The following is a 14,159-nucleotide window of genomic DNA, read 5'->3' as shown; positions in this document are numbered from 1 at the left end:
CGGAGATCGGGTAACCAACTCCAGGTGGAAACTTTCGTCGTATGCTGGCTGGGAAGAGGGGTCGTACGTGGCCGTGTCCCCATGTTAGGAGTGGCGTACAAAAGCGTCTGCCCCGGGGCGGATGACTGGAGACGGCAGCCTCATAGCGAGACTAGGTATCGCACCCTTAGAAGGGTTGCATATCGATTATGAGTATGACTACCACGAACGATCCATATAATATTACGGAAAAGAGCGATCAAAAAAGGACAATAATTATTGAAAACTCGGCACTTGGATTGTAAGGACTCTACTTGAACCGGCACGCGCGAATATCCTGGTTAGAGTGCTGCGGAAGGCGAATGTGAAAACGGAAGAACGTGATTTCACGTCATTTCAATAGGTACCACATCTTCTACAGTGGCGGCGTGAAAGCAGAAAGAGGAGTCGGTTTTGTGATACTAAGGATTAGATGGGAACCGAGCAGTGACCGTATACGCGTTGAGAATTAAAGGCAAATTCTTCACGGACCAATGGTAAATTCGATGATGATGGTTACTGGTTCACTGACGCTATAGCGGACCTTCACAGTGCATGCCTCTGTGCAAAACGGAGGATGCAGCGTATGCCAATACGAATCCATGGGGTGACGCCTACAGGATCGTAATGGCCAAGACCAAAGGCGTGTTGGCGCCTATAGAGCAATCACCAGCGATACTGGAACGAATCATCAAGGGACTCTTTCCACACCATGATCCAAGTCCTCGCAGTCAAGTCTCATGTCCGACGTTTCACTATCTCAAGTACAGATAAGGGATGGTCGGTCAATCTGCCGAACATTCAATCCGTGAGCGACGACAGCCGTGTCGAGGTTGAGGAGAAGGTAGGGGTTACGTTTGAGGCAGGGGCGACTCGTCCATAGGTGCAACCTGTGCAATGCACATGGGGACGTCAGGCAAAAAATAAATCTAATATCCAAATTCATGCTCTTATTTTCTTATTTTGTAGTTTTATTTTTAAATAGTAACAAAGGGAATTACTTGCTTTTATTCGCGGTTAAAATTGTAATTACTTCCCCAAACTCTGATTTTCAGAATTTCAAGTTGAACAGGTAGGTTCAACAGCCACGAATCGCCCCTGGGTACTAGCCTGATGAAGTTGGCGAAAATAGACTTTTCTGTACTTTTGAACCATTTTGACGAACGACCGAGCTATATACCTATTTATATGTAAGAAGAAAGTGACGCAGAGAAATAAATTGCACCATGCACATCATCACCATCATCAATTTTGAAAACATTAAACGACGTTAGCAAAATTACCCAAACATATAACAAACGATTTTCAATCTGACGAATCTCACACAAGATTTTTACTTAAATAACGCATCAGCTGACAGCATACCAATATACACGGAAAACGAAAAGTACCCACTTTCATGTCGATTTAACGCAACGGGGTCGTTCCGTGCAGAAAGCCAATTTTGAGTAGTTGTAGATTAATTCAATAGAAGGTATGTAGCACTAAGAGTAACGAGCTTGAGCTCGAGCTTGAACGACCGTACATTTCGTAGTTGCTCCTCCGTGATGGATCTGAGCTAGTGAAGTTGCACAGGGAACCACGTATATGGCAACTTGGGATTAGTTTACCATCTTCAATGTACAACAATTCAGTAGCTTCCGCGTTGATTAGATCCATAACGGCGCCGGCCACGTCCTTACGATCGTTAGGGTAAGAAAGGATGTTGTAAGGAAGGAGTTGTAGCAGTCTTTGTTGTCGGAGACCGAGTCCACGACTGCGACGGAGAGGAAGGGTTGCGTCACCGTGGTAAGTGACGGAGTCGAACGATGTTGCGCGCGAAGTTAACTCATTACGGAGGCGAACGAAGTACCTTTAATGTCAGACACCGCGCAAATATACAAGCGGCGCGCGCGTAAACTATTCACCACCCGAAGTATCAAAATGTTGAAACAGTTGTTTATGTACAATTTCGAATGCTCTCGAGAAAGCAAACGCACTTCGGAAGACACGATTCTTTGATTGGTATACATTGCGTAGTTATTAGATCAATCACGATATTCATCAACCGAACTCGATTTGCGACATGCTTATGTAAAAGCAACGAGCAGACAATCCTTGGCTGAACGGTCATGCCAAGACTAAGCTTATTAGGAGGGAAAGGTTTGTGTTATTATGTCTCCGTGGCAATGATACGCACGAGGCTCGCGTACTACGAATACGAACGATATGTATCTCTCCTATCAACCCCGCGATCCTATGCCAATGACGCGCACGAATATCATTTACTATACGAAGCATCTACGTATTTAAATGAATGTCTATCACCAAACCCGAATACCTGTAAAAAAATAAACGCAGCCAGTTGATATGGTTCATGAAAAGGTATACATCGCGTATAATCCCGATATTTCTTGCGAATAACTACGATATTTTGTCGTGATTATTTCCATTCTTTTTTTGTTTTTTTTTTCGCGACTAATAAATTTATTACGATATTTAACGAACGAACGAAACCTACTCTGGACTGCAACGTGCTGGTATAGAACCAACAGGCGGATAGTCTTCAAATAAATTATTTGGTACATCTCGGAAGTCACAGCACACCGAAAATATATCGATGACCAAAGTTCACCCGAGCTGAAGACACGTTTACCCCGGAGCATTACGCACAATCGCTCTATTCCCTTTACCGACGCATACGCGCAGGGACATGGTGTTTCGCGCCGATTACTACTTTTTTCTCGAATAATAAAACGAAGATACCTACTGAGTTTGAAAACTGGCAAATTTCCATACATTCATAGCTAGAAAATTTATAAAAATGCAAATATGCATATCGAACAAGACACAGTACTAAGTTGATTAATAAAATGCCAAAACAATTGAAGTCAAAATTTATTTGCCGTGCTAACCGACAAGATTTCAACATAATTAAATTGAAAATGTGTTTCAATATTTGTTCAAAAGCTAGAAAAATCATAAAACATGGGCATAAAACTGGGCAAAAAGTTCGTAACCGTCCAGAAGGAGCGCGAACGATAAATTTCTAAATTATATTGTATTGCTACTCATTCCGTTAAGTGAAACCAGCGTGTTCAAAGGTTTAAAACATCCCACCTATTGGAGCAATTCTGTCTATTCGAGTATAGACTTTAGCAATCGAAACGACTCCATAAAATCACGCTCTAACAAATCTGTATGTAGCACTAAGAGTAGTAATACGTCAAAAATACCCAACGTTTAGTTCTATCTTTTTAACTATGCTTTGGGTTGATTTCAATTAATTTCATTCGATTGAATTAATATTAGTTGAAGAAGCGGATAATTGAAAAATAATCTATATAATCTATCTCAAAACTTACTCAAGTACCTTCCAATTTGGTGTTACTGGCTTCATTAATTTCCCCCTTTAAGCGCCTCCGTTTCTAGCTCCATTCTCACAATGCAATGATAATCTTGTTTTTGATTGGCGGCTATTATTTAAAAACAGAAGCAGAGAAGCACGTTCGTCACTTAAAATCACCAACTTAAAACCAAAACAACCAATATCAAAGAAATCTCTGCTACTTCCGCGAAATCGATTTCATCACGCGGGTTAAGAATTTTTCAATCAGTTTGGTTTTTAATCCAATATTGGGTTCAAACTACTCAATGTTGAATTTTTGTCAAAACCACCAGCGTTGAGTAAAAGCATGTTTAAAATCAATTAGGTTGAAATGACTCAGCGTTCGCATTGCAAAACTACCCAACATCAAAAACATCATATCAAGAAGACTGGCATCTCTGGATCGATCCCATACAAATGACAAGCGTCGAATCAAACAGCGCACTCCATCTATTAAAGGTGGAAGTTTGCTATGACAGTGCTGGTAATTACATTGCTGCAAAGATAGAGTGTGCGTATGTGGTGGTCCAGTCTGTGCGTTTGGTTTGCACTCGCATCGCCAGCACACAGCACATGCGTCAGTTCCACTTTTACTCAACAGACTGCACTGCCAAAACTGTCGCTCAATCTCAGGCAGAGTTCCCAGTCTTCTTGATATGATGTTTTCGCCAACACGTAAGTTGCATAAGGTTTACATCATTTCAGGTAGTTTGTACCCTCCGATTTGGGTAGATTTGGTTTTCCGTGTACTCAGACGTATGTAAAATGCTTGCTGCTATAGGCCTGGGAGGGAGAAACGGATACGAAGCTGTGTGAGTGTCAAAATGAACCAGAATGAGCTGTCACTGACTGTCAATTTGAACCAAGGCAAAAAGCGTTGTTTTTGTAAAGAGTATTGAGTATTATTAGTATTTTTGTATTAGTATTGAGTAATTGAGTATTTATAACTGAACGGTATCGCGTTGCTTGAAAAAATATTCATCACAAACAGTTTTTGTATTTATTGTCGTTTCACAAAATATTTTACAATTGATTGATTTTACAATTGATTATAAAATAAAATAAGGAAAAGTAATGTGAATGCTCTGGTTCAGATGAAGATTGTTGCACATTGGGTTCAACAACAGGCGCAGTTTTTTCCTGGATAAGCACTTTGCCGTATTATTTGTATAAGACGATTTTTCAGCATGGTTGCATATTCAATTTTAGGGTACTTTTTCGCCGCGTGCCGACTACTCGCTCCATAGGTACAATTTACAAATACGATGTATGACAAACTTGTAGTCCATAAGTAGTACTACAAGTTTGTCGAATAGTGTAATGCTCTAACTCTTATACCTGAAGCGTAAGAGCCCATATCCAGTGCAATATTCAGTCAATATTCGCGATGAATATTTTAATATTCACCGCGAATATTGGTTGAACATCTCGCTTAATATGGGCTCTCACACTTTAGGCACAAGAGTTAGAGCATTGCTTTCTTCAACAGACTTGTAGCATTACTTTAGGACTGCAAGTTTGTCGTACATTAAGTTTGAAAATTGTACTTGTGGAGCGAGCTATCGGCACGCGGCAAATTGAATGGAATTGACACCCCGAAATTGATTATATAACCTTGCTTTTCAGGCAACTTTGACTGTAAACAATGGAACTTTACCAATGCATTTTTTTGTGAATTATAATGTACTCACCTTTTTAACATACTATGAGCAGATAAGCGGTTGCACCTCGTATTATCTTTAAGTTTATTTATTTTTCCTCATATCATTAATTTGACACGGCACAAAAACAATTTAATGTTTAACGGCGCCAATTATATCTGATGACTTAAAATATAATTGGCGCCGGTAAACATTAAATTTTATTTCTTTAAGTTTACTCTTGACAGATTCTCGCATAAAACAGTTGTAACATATGTAATACATAACAATCGCTGGAATGCATCAAATTTTAATGTCTGTTGATATAAAGGGAGCGAGAGATGATTTACCTATGACTAGTTTATCAACCAAAAGCTCTTGGCCTGAAATTAAGACTTCTATCTTTTGTTTATGTTTGCAGAGCACCGTTTGCACATTAATAGCGAATTTCTTTATTCCACTGGGTCAGTGCCGGTCTTCTCAGAAAGATAGAAATGACATTGTGATTTACGACGCAAGTAAGAAAGAGATGCCAGATAGTTTTTTTTTGAAATAAGCCCATGCGGCGATGGGCTAAAACTGATAAATTATACGGTGAGCTTCGGACAGCACGCCAAGTCAATACTGGGTCAAACCCAAGCAAATAAAGCAAGGTTTTGATAGCAGTGAGTTGGCTCCAGGTCAAAACTAGGTGAGCAGGTCGAATAAGGAAATTCGCTGTATAATAGCACACTCCAAAACAGAGTTGCCAATAACATTATTTAAAAATCTTGAAAAATCCGAAACGCCGGAAATATAACAACAATATCATGCCTTGGTCAGTCATGTTTAGCTACAGCTTTTTTTTCACAGATTAGTTTCTCTATTATTGGTTGTTCTTTTTTACATTGTTTTTAATGGTTTAGTTGAATCTCTATGCCACGACATATTACCATCAATTTAGATGAACTACATACGGGAAGTAAAATTCGTGTAATTTTCCAAATCGACGCTAGTTGCAAAATGTAAACAAACGGGGTTTTAATATCAGATTATTTTATAAGATGTTGTAACGGTACTAACAGGGGCGACTCGTCCATAGGTGCAACATGTGCAATGCACATGGGGACAAAAAATAAATCTAATATCCAAATTCATGCTCTTATTTTCTTATTTTATAGTTTTATTTTTAAATAGTAACAAAGGGAATTACTTGCTTTTATTCGCGGTTAAAATTGTAATTACTTCCCCAAACTCTGATTTTCAGAATTTCTAGTTGAACAGGTAGGTTCAACAGCCACGAGTCGCCCCTGGTTTGAGGAACTCATCGTAATCGCTAAAGGTAAAGACAAAGGTGAACAAAGCACCGAAACTGAATGGAATCCCTAACCTGGCAATAAAACGGCGTCCGGGCAGTCACGCAGAGGTGCCTGAACGACTATCTCTTCCCGGAGAGGCTAAAGTTGAAGAGAGTGCACTTACTGCCGAAGGCTCGGAAACCGCCAGGTGACCCATCGGCATACAGGCCTATATGTCTGCTGGACACTGCGGACAAGGTGCTTAAGAGGTTTTTTCTCAAAAGACTGGTGATGTACACGGAATGTGTAAACGGTCTGTCTAGTAACCAGTTCGGTTTCTGGAAAGTAGGTCCACATTGGATGCTATCCTCTCCCTCACTAAGATGGCGGAGGTAGCACATAGAATACGTTCAATAGCGCCAGCTGGGACTCCATAGCGCTTGCGATCAGAAGCATTCCTGTACCGGTGTCGCTGTACAATTATCTAGAAAATTACTTACAGAATCGAGTAGTTGTTTACAACATGGAGGAGATCAGTAGTGCGTCCCAATCACCGCAGAGATTCTGCAAGGTTCTATCCTGGGCCCGATGTTGTGGAATGTCATGTATGACGGTGTGCCGTAACTCAAGTTTCCTGTAGAAGTTGTGATCGGAGGTTTACGATGAGTCGATCGAGAAGGGCGAGTTGACGACCGCGCACTGCATACGCAAGGTCGAAGACTAGATGCGCTCCAGGAAACTGGACCTAGCGTATCAAAAGACGGAGATCAATGTTGGGAACAACCGTAAATCGGAGCAACAGGCGGTGGTCAGAGCCGGAGACTACATCATCACTTTAAAGCGATCTCTGAAGCTCTTCGTTATGGTCGGTTATGATTGACGACAAGCTCACGTTTGGGAACCATGTCGACTATGTCTGTAGAAGGGTCTCATCGGCTACTGCAGCACTATCTCGTATGATGTCCAATAGCTCAGCTTACCAGCGTGGTTTCGTCTATACTTAGGTACGGTGGGCCAGTGTTGTCCAGAGCTCTAGGTACTAACAGTTACCGTGGTCCAGGCTCATGTGCCTGAGGGTTGCGAGTGCGTATCAACATCGTTATTGAGGAGGGCAGAGAATGCTTCGACCAACATAACAAAAGAGGCATACGAAGAACCAGAAGGTCATTCTCAATGTCTCGATGGGAGCGGGAATGGTCCAATTCCACGAAGAGTAGATGGACGCACCGACTTTTTCCGGAGGTATTCGGTTTGGTCGGGAGGCATGGCGAAGTGAACGTCCACCTGACACGAATCCTGTCAGGCCATGGTTGCTTCAGGCAACCAGGTGTAGATGCGGAAGAGGCTGCTGAGCATGTCTTTTTCGTATGCCCTCGTTTTGTACGTGTGAGGAGCGACATGATGGCAGTGAGCGGGCCAGGTACTACTCCGGAGGATGTGCGACGACCCGGACACCTGGATTGCGATTTGTGTAATCGTCTCTCAGGTTGTCCTGGAGCTGTAACGTGTGTGGCGGGTCAACCACCAACACGCCTGCGGTAACCGACTGCCGTTCCGGGAAGATTAGGGCTGGATTAGGGTTCGACGGGTTCGGGTCGGGTTCGGGTTTGAAAATTTTTGAAAGTGTCGGGTACGGGTCGTGTTCGGGTTTTGTAAAAAAAATATTTTCGGGTTCGGGTCGGGTTCGGGTCGGGTTCGGGTTTGAAAATGTCGGGTTCAGGTCGGGTTTGGGTATGAAAACTCGAAACCCGACTATAAAATCTATGAAATCTCGGGTTCGGGTCGGGTTCGGGTTTCACAATTTCGGGTTCGGGTCGGGTTCGGGTTTCAAATAAATAAAATTTTCGGGTTCGGGTCGGTTTCGGGTTTGAACGAAAAAAAAAAGTTTCGGGTACGGGCCGGGCTCGGGTTTCGACCGAAAAAAAAACTCGGGTTCGGGTCGGGTACGGGTTCGAAAAACATCAAACCCGATCATCTCTACTGAGTAGGTCTCTGGGAGAGTGTCCCACCACCTTTCGAAAAAATGGGGTGGCCTTCTCTCAGATAGACCATGTTTCAATCGATGGTCGGCACTTTTCAGATTTTACAGGTGTAAAGTCGTTTAAATGACCAAACATTGACCAAACATTGATCTCTATCCAGTGGTATGCAAGATCCGCACCCGGTTGTCCGACGCAATCGACGACAACGAGGAAGATACGGTTGAACATCTGGCGGTTTCAACTCGTGGAACGTAGATGAGCGGATCGATGAGAAAGTTGGAGGGAACCTGAACGAACAGTAAAGACATATCCACAGTACGATCAGCACCACACGCGAGAAGTGTTGGGTATCCCGCATCTCGTTCCACAGGCTGAGGCCGTTGCAGAAAACCTTTGTTGGCAAATACTATTTCGAGAAATAAATTTTCAGACTCACCATCTGTCCATAGATTCAAGGCAGCGTACGATTCAGTTAAGAGCAATCAGTTGTAGCGAATTATGTTCGCGTATGGTTTCCTAACAAAACAGATTAGACGGGTATGTGCCACACTTAACGGTTCCAAATCAAGCGTTAGAGTATCCTATGAGATACCGGACGCGTTTGTGACGTTAGATGGTATGAAGCAGGGTGATGGGCTGACAAAGTTGTTATTTAACATCGCATTACAAGGAAACGGTGACATATCAACACTATTACACACACACACACACACACATATATATATATATATATATATATATATATATATATATATATATATATATATATATATATATATATATATATATATATATATATATATATATATATATACATATTAGTGTTTATTTCATTAAAAATTGTAATTGCTTCCGCAGTTGAGTGTATATAATTGTAGGAAAATTGTAAGGGGACGGGACACGAGGCATATGGACGCTAGGCATATACTGCCGTAATCTCGCAGACTGACGTAAGCGCCATTTTTTCAAATATGGGGTTCTTATGCCAATTTGTTTGTTAGTCGAAGACCCATCTTTTGGTATCTTTCTTTTAGTTGTAACTTATTCGTACGTTGCATAAAATCAAGAAAACAAAATGTCGTATGCACCATTTCAATACAAAAGTGACAAGTAACCCGTTCGTTTTTGGGCCGTATTGAAAAACTGATCAAATGGATGTACGTCATAATGTTATATCACGGCAGTATAGATGTTAGGCATAGTATGCTAGGCATACAGACGCGAGGCATAATGGATGTGAGGCATAATGGATACGAGGCATACTGCCAAAAGGCATAACGGACGCGAGGCCGAAAGGACGCGAGGCCGAATGGACGCGAGGCCGAATGGGCGCGAGGCCGAATGGACGCAAGGCCGAATGGACGCAAGGCCGAATGGGCGCAAGGCCGAATGGGCGCAAGGCCGAATGCGATGTTGTACGATCGCATGAGATCCAATTATGTAGTTCAGGGGTTAATATATTCCTAAAGATTTTAAGTTGGGTATAATACTTTTCTTGAAATCATGCGGCGAAGACGCATAATCGAGGGCAAGGAAACGAGGCGGCACTGAGCCGCCGTGATTTCCGCAGTCCGAGCCGGCCGCCGACCCGCCGTTGGAAGCGGCGGCCTCTCGCACCCAAACGACTGATCTACTGGTTTGCTAGGTCTACTCAAACAGAGTTTTCTTCCCTTAGGGAACATACTTAAATGACGTAGCATTTTTTTCATGATTTTAAGCCCCCCCCCTGAAAAAAACGTAGCATTCGAATGACCCCCCCCTCCACTTCCGAAAAAACGTACAGAAATACGTGCAGTCAGGTTTTTACGCGGTTTTTTATACGCGGAATTTTTTACGAGGTTTTTTTTACGCGATACCGCGCTAATTCAAAAACTTTTTCGCGAATTTTCGAATTAACGTGGGTTTGGAACCAGAAACGTTTAGATGTTTATCTAGTAGAAGACTTAGTCCAAAAAATACCCAACGCCCTCCGAAAGATCCGGAATGACCGTCAAAGAGGACAATTTTAAATACTGGTTCTAGAGCGTCTCGGGTTTTTTCTAAGCCCTTCTTGCATGTTCACTTTACGCGGATTTTTGAATAACGCGGATTTTTCAATTAGCGCGTTTTGTTTACGTAGATTTTCGAATTAACGCGGTTTTTTTACGAGGTACGTGATAAAAACCTGACTGTAGTAACATACATACAAAAAATACTTGAAAAAAATGTCCGTGCCTAATTCAATTTATTTACAACTTATAGACTCGTGACTGCATCGAAGGGTTTGTGTTTTGGTACAAGGAGTATAGGTGTTTAAACAACTCAAGCCTGTATTACACTCTTTGACCAAGCGTCAAATATTTGTCACTTTTTGACAGATAAAAATTTGGTCAAAGACAATTGTTTGTCACTCTCCAATTTTAACATGGGGCAAACACGGGCAAACAACAACCATGATGTCAAATAAATTTGACCATTATGTCAGAAGGTCAAATATTTGACCATTAGACAAAGAGTGTACCACAGGCTTCAGTATGATCCATGTCTGCAGAAAACACAGAAACTATTCTGGAAATGGAACGAGTATCTTGTAATTTTCACAATTAAAAGCCACAAAAAAGCAACGATTTTTGTGTTCGAAACAGATTGTGTGTTTGGAAATCCAAGTGATTGTTTATGTAGTAGAGCTTTTAGAAGATTTCAGAATGCCACAGATAAAAACATACATTTCTCCTGCAAAAAATCAGTCTTTAAAAAAAATGCTACGTCGATTTTACTACAACCCCCCCTCCCCCCTTGTCACAAAATGATGTTATCCCTCCTCCCCCCATAAATGCTACGTCATTTAAGTATGTTCCCTTAGTTAAGTCCGAACGAGCGGTAGCGAGTAAGGACAGCATTCGTTCGAACAGTGAGTCGGCCGAAGGCCGCGAGTGTGTTGCTTTCCAAATGACACTTTGAAGCGAAATACATGTTATTGAAAGAGGGCTGTGATGATGATGACGATAAAAACATATTCCGCATCACTTCCTCTTAACCTTGTGTCCTTCCGGCCTTGTATCCATTAGGCCTCGCGTCCATTCGGCCTCGCGTCCATTCGGCCTTGCGTCCATTCGGCCTCGCGTCCATATGCCTCGTGTCCGTATGCCTGCCGTCCATTATGTCAAGCGTACTATGCCTCGCGTCTGTATGCTTAACGGGGTGTCATCAAATTGTAAACCTACTTGTCAAGAAGAAAAAATTTGAACTTAAAATTAAACCTTCGCCTAATCTTACACCTATCTTACTAACTACAAAGTGAGTTAATCGTTGTAATTGAGGATTGCAACGATTCTTGTCGGAACTTATTGATGATTTGGTTTGACATATTTTCTAATGTTTTCACATTTTCAATGTAATTCATTCGAGGACGCTTAAATATCATTTTCAGAAGTTTATTCTGGATCCTTTGAAGCATCTTCTTTCTGGATGTACAACAATTTGTTCAGATGGGGACTGCATATAACATTGCTGGTCTAAATATTTGTTTGTAAATTACCGGTTTATTCTTGAGACAAAGTCTAGAATTTCTGTTGATAAGAGGATACAAACATTTTATGTATTTATTGCACTTTGTTTGGATATCTTGGTTTGCTCCTTGAAAGTAAGATTTTTAGCATAAATTAGCCCTGAATATTTAATTTGATGACGATATCGACATCAATAATATCAACCGTAGAGCGGTGGAAGAGGCCTTTGTTTCTATCAACAGGGAACCTGCTAGAATAGGGCTTGTCAAAAACTCTGCCAAACGAAGTTCATACTTAGTGGCTAATAGGGAGCGTGGTAGCCCGTCGGATATTGGTTCTGTAGTAGAGATTGATAAGGAGACATTTGAAGTATAGTCAAACCTATTTTTGTACGGCCTGGTTTTTTTTCGACGTAGAATTACGTCTTGCGGCAATATAAAGGTGCAAATAAAAAACCGAAAATATCGAGAGCGTCACAAAAAGTGTTTCAAATGCTTAAAATTAAAAATTGTTCAGTTTCCAACAGATTTTCTTCATTTTCACAGCAATCGGTTCTGTTGAAAAATGAAGAGCCTTGTTTAACGCATATGTCGTCTAAGTCAGGAAATCATTACCTTTCTTAAGATAACGACCCACTAGATTCAGTTGGTTTGCAGTTAAGAATAATGTATATATATATATTTTTCCAATTACTTTTTTTCGAAGTAAACCGTGGACATTAGCCTTGTGAAAAGTAAGAGTTAGAAAATATGAACATACCCTCACAGATTTTCAGCTTAACTGAGACAATTAGTCAAGAAAGGATGTCAAAATAAACTATCTCGATTCCTACCTGATCACCCGACGACCAAGTTGTTTATGGTTGATCAGAATCTTGGCAAAGACGAAACACAAATGGCTTGACGATGGCAACTAAACCAGCTCTCGCACTGTCAGGTCGTTTTGCAGTTATCAAGTGCAGTTTGATAACGGCTATTTTACACCTACCGCACATGAGACGCGGCTCACGTTATGAACGACTTCACGGTTTATCTGTCCATTCGGCATTTATCTGACGCTGGACGTTATAATTAGCAACCGAAGGAGTACCTACACTCGTATCGTTGTTATGACCGAATTGCGTGTGAAAAGGGGTGTGTATAAGCGATACGTTATCGTTAGTCACATTTGAATGAAATAGTGAGCAATTAAAAATAGATCATGAAGGCTGTTCCATTATTGAGTGTAGTTTGAAAATGTGACTGTCTTCAGAAAACGTATATCACATAAACCTCCATATCGATAATGGTTGATGTAATGATCTGGAACAAAATTCTAGAAGAAGAAAACACTAGCAAAAGTAGCTATCAGACTTTGATTTAAGTGCACATTAGTGGTAGAAAAATGATACGTCGTTCAAATTTATATCATAAACTCTTTCCTTCCGCTAGGGTTGACATGGCACCAAGATTCTTGTGTCTGTGGTTTTTGAAAAGTGATTTTAAACATTTAGATGAAATTCAGAATTTATTTTATTCAAATGCAAAAATCCTTCAACCCAGATATCAAAAGCGTATGATTCAGAGCAAGGAGTTAGCTAAAACAAATGCTATATCATGTGAGATCAGTAGTAAGTGATAAAATAATCTCTTTTAAATCCGAATTGAGGTTATATTGGACACTCTTCATTTTAGTCAGAAAATTTTTCAAGTCTAGTTATAAAAGCATATATTGTAGTACATAGAAATCAATTTTAATACAAGAATGGTTAAAGTATCAGACTTTCAAAATGTAGATTGTGGTTCAAACAACAATCTGCTGTATCTTCTATTAAACCAATGTAAGTAATGAATACACTTTCCGGTAGATAACTGATTCTGGCGATAAACAACGCCTATGGCTAATCGGAACTGTGAGTTTCATGGTGAGATAACTGCAGATTATTTTTCTCCTCTTCGTGCGTGGAAGGAAATGCTACGGATGATCGAAGACTTCCGATTATGGATCTACGAGAAAATCTAGCTGTAATCAGCGACAACCGGCAAAATGGTGACGCGGGAAGTATCTTGAATTGACGCCCAATCATGTTATCACGTTTTTATTACTACATGTGAATTTTTCTAGTGGAATAAAGCGGTAAAATTTTGCCATGATCTATCTTTGCGGTTCATTTAAACTTTTATTGGCATTCCATTCCACCACGAAAACTGTGAACTCACTTGACATGAAACTCATTCGTTGTGAGAGCACCACCAGCAGCGGGTTGTTGGAGAAGCTGATTAATCAGGAAATTTATTATTGAACATACGCGCATAATGTAAAGTCATTCACCATTGGCCGTTTCTCAGTGTGCCAAGAACCGTTCGTTGAGCTGTTGGCCAATCCCGGTCGGTTTGAGTGTCTGTTAG

The 14,159-nt window shown here is 40.9% G+C and overlaps 1 protein-coding gene across 1 annotated transcript in view; it reads right to left on the bottom strand.

The window, feature by feature from the left end:
* LOC129732692 (protein diaphanous homolog 1-like) overlaps positions 1 to 14,159 on the bottom strand; it is a 108,484-nt gene that overhangs the window by 19,803 nt on the left and 74,522 nt on the right. The window lies entirely within an intron of this gene.

This window comes from Wyeomyia smithii, chromosome 3 (assembly GCF_029784165.1).
Source record: "Wyeomyia smithii strain HCP4-BCI-WySm-NY-G18 chromosome 3, ASM2978416v1, whole genome shotgun sequence".
Taxonomy (NCBI): domain Eukaryota; kingdom Metazoa; phylum Arthropoda; class Insecta; order Diptera; family Culicidae; genus Wyeomyia; species Wyeomyia smithii.
The sequence above is the reverse complement of the archived record's forward strand: the minus strand, read 5'-3'. Positions and strand labels throughout refer to the sequence as shown.